The sequence below is a fragment of the Scylla paramamosain genome, unplaced genomic scaffold (genome assembly GCF_035594125.1).
Source record: "Scylla paramamosain isolate STU-SP2022 unplaced genomic scaffold, ASM3559412v1 Contig159, whole genome shotgun sequence".
NCBI classification, from domain to species: domain Eukaryota; kingdom Metazoa; phylum Arthropoda; class Malacostraca; order Decapoda; family Portunidae; genus Scylla; species Scylla paramamosain.
Window position 1 is genome coordinate 93,101 of NW_026973824.1, and position 6,900 is coordinate 100,000.

Genomic DNA, 6,900 nt, shown 5'->3' on the forward strand with positions numbered 1-6,900 from the left:
AATCTCGCAGCAGCCGTCGTCGTCGTCAAGGCTACGACGGCGGCTCCGCTGCTACTATACTACTCGTGTCTGTTGTTCCCCGCCTCGGGGAGCTTCGCCGACCGTGGGTAGTGTTGGTGTGTCCATACTGCCTCGACCGTGCGTGCCCCGAGGTCGGGCTGTCGTCAGCGCAGGGCTGCTGCGGCTCTTGACGGGCCGTGGCTTAAGTGATGCTTAAGTGAACTTACCCTTGCGTCTGCGGCGGCCGTTGGGAGAGAGAGAGACCTCGTTGCCTCGTCACGACGGCGTTCGTGCTTGGCCTCGTTGTCTTCTGGCCTCGGTGTTGCCGGACTGTGTGTGTGTGTGCGTGGTTGTTGTAGTCCCCGCCTCGGGGAAGGTCGCCGACCGTGGGTAGTGTTGGTGTGTCCATACTGCCTCGACCGTGCGTGCCCCGAGGTCGGGCTGTCGTCAGCGCAGGGCTGCTGCGGCTCTTGACGGGCCGTAGCTTAAGTGATGCTTAAGTGAACTTACCCTTGCGTCTGCGGCGGCCGTTGGGACGTGCACCTCCTTGTTTTTGTCCCCGCCTCGGGGAAGGTCGCCGACCGTGGGTAGTGTTGGCGTGTCCATACTGCCTCGACCGTGCGTGCCCCGAGGTCGGGCTGTCGTCAGCGCAGGGCTGCTGCGGCTCTTGACGGGCCGTAGCTTAAGTGATGCTTAAGTGAACTTACCCTTGCGTCTGCGGCGGCCGTTGGGACGTGCGCGACAACCCCCACCACCTGGTCTGTGGCCAGCAAGGGCTCCTCTTCCTCCTGTTATTAGTATTCCCCGCCTCGAGGAGCGGCGCCGACGATGGGTACTGTTGGTTGTTTCCACACTGCTCCGACTGTGCGCGCCTCGAGGTCCGGGCTGTCGTCAGCGCAGGGCTGCTGCGGCTCTTGACGGGCCGTGGCTTAAGTGATGCTTAAGTGAACTTACCCTTGTGTCTGCGGCAGCCGATGGGAAGAGGAAGGGAGGAGCCGTGATGTGATGTGATGGGTAGTGGTAGCAGGCAGCAACCGATTTCCAGTGCACAATGAATGAAGGGGCTGCTGCTCTCTGTCTGGATGAGCGCGCAAAAACCAAAATTGAATGAATAATCATGATGAGGGGATTGACAGATTGAGAGAGGGGGCCGTCATCGTGATGATGGCGGCGGCCCAGCAAACAAACCAACACAGACCAAGGCAAAAAAACCAAACCAAACCAAACCAAAATGCAAGAGGTGTCAGACAAACAAAGTGAGTGAGAGAAAGGAGAACGATGGTGGCGTTCTTCCTATAAAACCTAAGGCCAAAGAAAGCAAAACCCATAAACAAAACTACCTGGTTGATCCTGCCAGTAGTCATATGCTTGTCTCAAAGATTAAGCCATGCATGTCTAAGTACAAGCCCAATTAAGGTGAAACCGCGAATGGCTCATTAAATCAGCTATGATTCATTGGATCTGTAGCCCACACTTACTTGGATAACTGTGGTAATTCTAGAGCTAATACATGCATCACGTCTCTGACCGCAAGGGAAGAGCGCTTTTATTAGTTCAAAACCGGTCGGGCCTCGGTCCGCCAACCCCACCGTGTTGAATCTGAATAACTTGTGGCTGAGCGCACGGCCTCCAGTGCCGGCGCCGCCTCTTTCAAGTGTCTGCCTTATCAGCTTTCGATTGTAGGCTATGCGCCTACAATGGCTATAACGGGTAACGGGGAATCAGGGTTCGATTCCGGAGAGGGAGCCTGAGAAACGGCTACCACATCTAAGGAAGGCAGCAGGCACGCAAATTACCCACTCCCGGCACGGGGAGGTAGTGACGAAAAATAACGATGCGAGACTCATCCGAGGCCTCGCAATCGGAATGAGTACACTTTAAATCCTTTAACGAGGACCCATTGGAGGGCAAGTCTGGTGCCAGCAGCCGCGGTAATTCCAGCTCCAATAGCGTATATTAAAGTTGTTGCGGTTAAAAAGCTCGTAGTTGGATTTCAGTTCTGGACTGACGGTTCACCGCCCGGTGCACACTGTCACGCTCCGAACAGCCGTAACACAGCCCGCTGGCTCGCACGGGGTGCTCTTCACCGGGTGTCCCGCGTGGCCGGCAGAGTTTACTTTGAAAAAATTAGAGTGCTCAAAGCAGGCTACACTGATGGCCTGAATGCCTATGCATGGAATAATGGAATAGGACCTCGGTTCTATTTTGTCGGTTTTCTGAACCCGAGGTAATGACTAATAGGAACAGGCGGGGGCATTCGTATTGCGACGCTAGAGGTGAAATTCTTGGACCGTCGCAAGACGAACTACTGCGAAAGCATTTGCCAAGGATGTTTTCATTAATCAAGAACGAAAGTTAGAGGTTCGAAGGCGATCAGATACCGCCCTAGTTCTAACCATAAACGATGCTGACCAGCGATCCGCCGGTGTTATTCCCATGACCCGGCGGGCAGCTTCCGGGAAACCAAAGTCTTTGGGTTCCGGGGGAAGTATGGTTGCAAAGCTGAAACTTAAAGGAATTGACGGAAGGGCACCACCAGGAGTGGAGCCTGCGGCTTAATTTGACTCAACACGGGGAACCTCACCAGGCCCAGACACCGGAAGGATTGACAGATTGAGAGCTCTTTCTCGATTCGGTGGGTGGTGGTGCATGGCCGTTCTTAGTTGGTGGAGCGATTTGTCTGGTTAATTCCGATAACGAACGAGACTCTGGCCTACTAACTAGTCGACGGATCTCCAGCAATTGGTGTCCAGTTCGCAGCTTCTTCTTAGAGGGATAAGCGGCAATTCTAGCCGCACGAGATTGAGCAATAACAGGTCTGTGATGCCCTTAGATGTTCTGGGCCGCACGCGCGCTACACTGAAGGGATCAACGTGTCCTCCCCCTCCGAGAGGAGCGGGTAACCCGTTGAAATCCTTTCATGATAGGGATTGGGGTTTGCAATTGTCTCCCATGAACGAGGAATTCCCAGTAAGCGCAAGTCATGAGCTTGCGTTGATTACGTCCCTGCCCTTTGTACACACCGCCCGTCGCTACTACCGATTGAATGATTTAGTGAGGCCTTCGGACTGGCGCTCTTGGATGCCGGGCCTGCGTCGCGGTCAGTTCTGCTGCCGCCGCTGGGCTCTTTCGGCGCCTCGAGCTGACGGAAAGATGTCCAAACTTGATCATTTAGAGGAAGTAAAAGTCGTAACAAGGTTTCCGTAGGTGAACCTGCGGAAGGATCATTAACGTGTTGTTGGTTTTGAAGGCGAACCACACACTCAAAATAGAGCTAATACAAATAATGGGTGGTCGCGGTTCGCTCAAGCAGCGAGCCGTTGACCTGTTGGCGGGGCAAAAGGTGGTGCCCTGCCCGCCCAAAAAAAAAAAAAAAGGAAAGAGAGAGGGAAACCTTTCTTTTTCCGCTTCTTCTCCCCGCGCTCCGTGCCGGAGCGTGGGGTAGACCAACTGTTGATACTTACACACCACGCCCACGGGAAACCACGGCGTTTGGTGCCTCCGTCGTCGCCGTAGTAGTGGCTAGGTGAGCCCGCTGGTTAATTCCGATAACGGCGACGATGACGGTCGGAGGAGAAGTTGGTGGTGGGTCCCGCCGCGAGGCCCACTCCTCTTCTACTAACCCCGATCGCCTCCCGTGCTGCGGGAGGGAAGGCACCACTCGTCCCCGGCGTTTGGTGCCTCCATCGTCGCCGTAGTAGTGGCTAGGTGAGCCCGCTGGTTAATTCCGATAACGGCGACGATGACGGTCGGAGGAGAAGTTGGTGGTGGGTCCCGCCGCGAGGCCCACTCCTCTTCTACTAACCCCGATCGCCTCCCGTGCTGCGGGAGGGAAGGCACCACTCGTCCCAACCGGCGTTTGGTGCCCCCATCGTCGCCGTAGTAGTGGCTAGGTGAGCCCGCTGGTTAATTCCGATAACGGCGACGATGACGGTCGGAGGAGAAGTTGGTGGTGGGTCCCGCCGCGAGGCCCACTCCTCTTCTACTAACCCCGATCGCCCCCCGTGCTGCGGGAGGGAGGGCACCACTCGTCCCCGGCGTTTGGTGCCCCCGTCGTCGCCGTAGTAGTGGCTAGGTGAGCCCGCTGGTTAATTCCGATAACGGCGACGATGACGGTCGGAGGAGAAGTTGGTGGTGGGTCCCGCCGTGAGGCCCACTCCTCTTCTAATAACCCCGATCGCCCCCCGTGCTGCGGGAGGGAGGGCACCACTCGTCCCAACCGGCGTTTGTTGGTTCCTCCGTCGTCGCCGTAGTAGTGGCTAGGTGAGCCCGCTGGTTAATTCCGATAACGGCGACGATGACGGTCGGAGGAGAAGTTGGTGGTGGGCCAGCAGGCCTCACTCCTCTTCTACTAACCCCGATCGCCCCCCGTGCTGCGGGAGGGAGGCACCACTCGTCGGCGGTGGGTAATCTCAAACCTGCACACTACCTGTGTTGTCCAACAACAAGCTCTTGTTGTTGGCGTTTTTAAACCTGCACACTACGTCTTCCCACTATCGTCTCCTGGGGCAGAGACGGCGGAAGTCTTGAAAGCCTAAAAAAAATTCCAGCAATGGAAATGTACAACTCTTAACGGTGGATCACTCGGCTCGTGGGTCGATGAAGACCGCAGCAAGCTGCGTGTCGGTATGTGAATCGCAAGAATACCAGATACATCGACAAGTCGAACGCACATTGCGGCGGCGGCACTCTCATGTGCTGCCGCCACTCCTACACGAGGGTCGGATATCAATTCCAATACATCGGCATTGTCATGTCACGTGAGGCACGCTGTCCGCTTACCACCGCACCCTATGCCGTGTCGGTGGGCTTCTAAGCGGCGGCGGCGGCGGGAGTCAACCACAACAACAACACTGTTGTTGGGCGGGACCCGCCCTTGGCCTGCGTGCTTGGCAGTGACCGCCTTGGGGAGTTTCGCCCTGAATAAAAGCAGAGAGGCTGCTTGGGGCGTTCCCTTAAGATGGGCTGTCAAAGCGCACGAGAGTAGTAGTACTGTGCGTCTGGGGCAGCCCATGCAAGGACCAGTGCCGGCTGCTGCTGCTGCACCAGCAGCGCTTCCAAGTCCAAGTGCAGTGAGGCTATAAAGATATCTACTGTACACCTGCGGAGGAGGTTAAAGTGGTTAAAGAAAGAGGGCAAGTTTATTATTATATATTTAAAGTGGAGAAGTGTGTGAACTCACTCCCACAGGCAAAAACAAACAAACCACCAACCACTCTCTGGCTGCGCTGTATGTAGTAGCAATTCTGCCTCGCTCGGACGGAACGCCGCCAGGAGCAGCAGCGGCCACGCACGCCGTCCATGCCTTGAGGAGGTCTCGGCTCCCCACCCTCATCGAGGGTGGAGGCTCTGCCGCAGCATCTTGATGGGCTGGAGGAGGAGGGAGACGCACAAAGGGGCGTGCGTGCGTCACATTCCCTCCTCTCTCCATGGACGCGGCCGGGTCGGTTGAAAAATAACCGCGGCTCGCTATGAGATGATGATGATGATGCTGAGGAGCGAGAAACCAAACAAACCTCTTGGTCAATACTAGTCCTTACTGAAGTGGTCAGCAAAGGCAGGAAAAAAAAATTGATTTTTTTTCCAATGTCGACCTCGTGTTAGGGGAGAGTACCCGCCAAATTTAAGCATATTAATAAGCGGAGGAAAAGAAACCAACAGGGATTCCCTTAGTAAGGGCGACTGAAACGGGATGAGCCCAGCGCATAACCTGGCGTCGTAACCCGGCGCCAGGGGTGTTGCGTTTCGGAGGGTCCGGCACGCAGTCTCTCACCGCCTAAGTTATGCTTGAAAGCGGCCACTACCCGTGGAGGGTGACAGGCCCGTGTGGCGGCGCCCGCGAGGGTACACGAGAGATTGTCGGAAAGGGCCTCTCCGTAGAGTCGGGTTGCTTGATAGTGCAGCCCTAAGCAGGTGGTAAACTCCATCTAAGGCTAAATATGACCACGAGACCGATAGCGAACAAGTACCGTGAGGGAAAGTTGAAAAGAACTTTGAAGAGAGAGTTCAAGAGTACGTGAAACCGTTAAGAGTCAAACGGGTGGGACCTCGAAGGTCGAACCGAGGGGATTCAGCTCGTCGGCTCAGGTCGGCTGGGTGCGGGATTCGCTGAGGCGACCCAGGAACTCTTGGGCGTGCCCGCACTCCAAGCCGGCGCCGGCGGGCGTATTTCCCCTCGTGATGTAGGACGCCGCGACCCGTTGCTGGGGACGTCTAAGGCCCGGTTGGATTGGTACCCCGACGTCGCGCGCTTCCAAGGCGCCGGCGAAGGGGGAAACCTCCGGTGTCCTGGCTGCCCTGCGACGGTCGTGCAGCAGAGGGGGGCCCTGTCCTCCCTCTCGCGGCGTGCAAAAGGTCGGTGACCCACCCGACCCGTCTTGAAACACGGACCAAGGAGTCTAACATGTGTGCGAGTCAATGGGCACACTAAACCTAAAGGCGCAATGAAAGTGAAAGGGGAGCGCTCCGGGGTCCTCGTGGCTCCGGCGGCGCTCTCCGGGGCCGATCCTCGGCCGGCCGATGCCGCCGCGGTCATTCCATACCAAAGCGGGGCCAATGAAGGCGGTGCGCGGCGGGATGAGACCCTTTCTCCCGCCCCGCCGCTGGTCCCGTGGGTGACCCGCGGCGCGCTCGACGGCCCGAGTCCTCCCGGACTCGCCTGTACGCAGGGGGGCGCAGGCCCGGGACTTGCCATGCGACGCCGTCGCGCGAATCTGTTGTTGACCTCACCGGCTCTGCTTGGGCTCTCGGTTGGTGGGCCGCGTGTCTTTGGGCGGGTTCCGTCGGGCGGGGGGGCTCCGGCCTCTCTCCCGCGGGGCTCGTCCGGCGCGGTTCCGCTCTCCGATCCTGCTCTGTCCGGAGTGGCCTAGCGCGCGTGCTGTCGGCAAGTACCATGAGCAG

General features: G+C 57.5%; 2 non-coding genes and 1 pseudogene across 2 annotated transcripts; all 3 read left to right on the forward strand.

Annotated features, from left to right (window-relative positions):
* Positions 1-1,337: 1,337 nt before the first annotated feature.
* LOC135099618 (small subunit ribosomal RNA) lies at positions 1,338-3,230 on the forward strand. The gene has a single exon (XR_010268181.1). It is a non-coding gene; the product is annotated as a small subunit ribosomal RNA (ribosomal RNA).
* A 1,334-nt stretch (positions 3,231-4,564) lies between these two features.
* On the forward strand, positions 4,565-4,724 carry LOC135099623 (5.8S ribosomal RNA). Its single transcript, XR_010268185.1, has one exon. It is a non-coding gene; the product is annotated as a 5.8S ribosomal RNA (ribosomal RNA).
* Positions 4,725-5,590: 866 nt separating this feature from the next.
* LOC135099621 (large subunit ribosomal RNA) overlaps positions 5,591-6,900 on the forward strand; it is a 4,763-nt pseudogene continuing 3,453 nt past the window's right edge.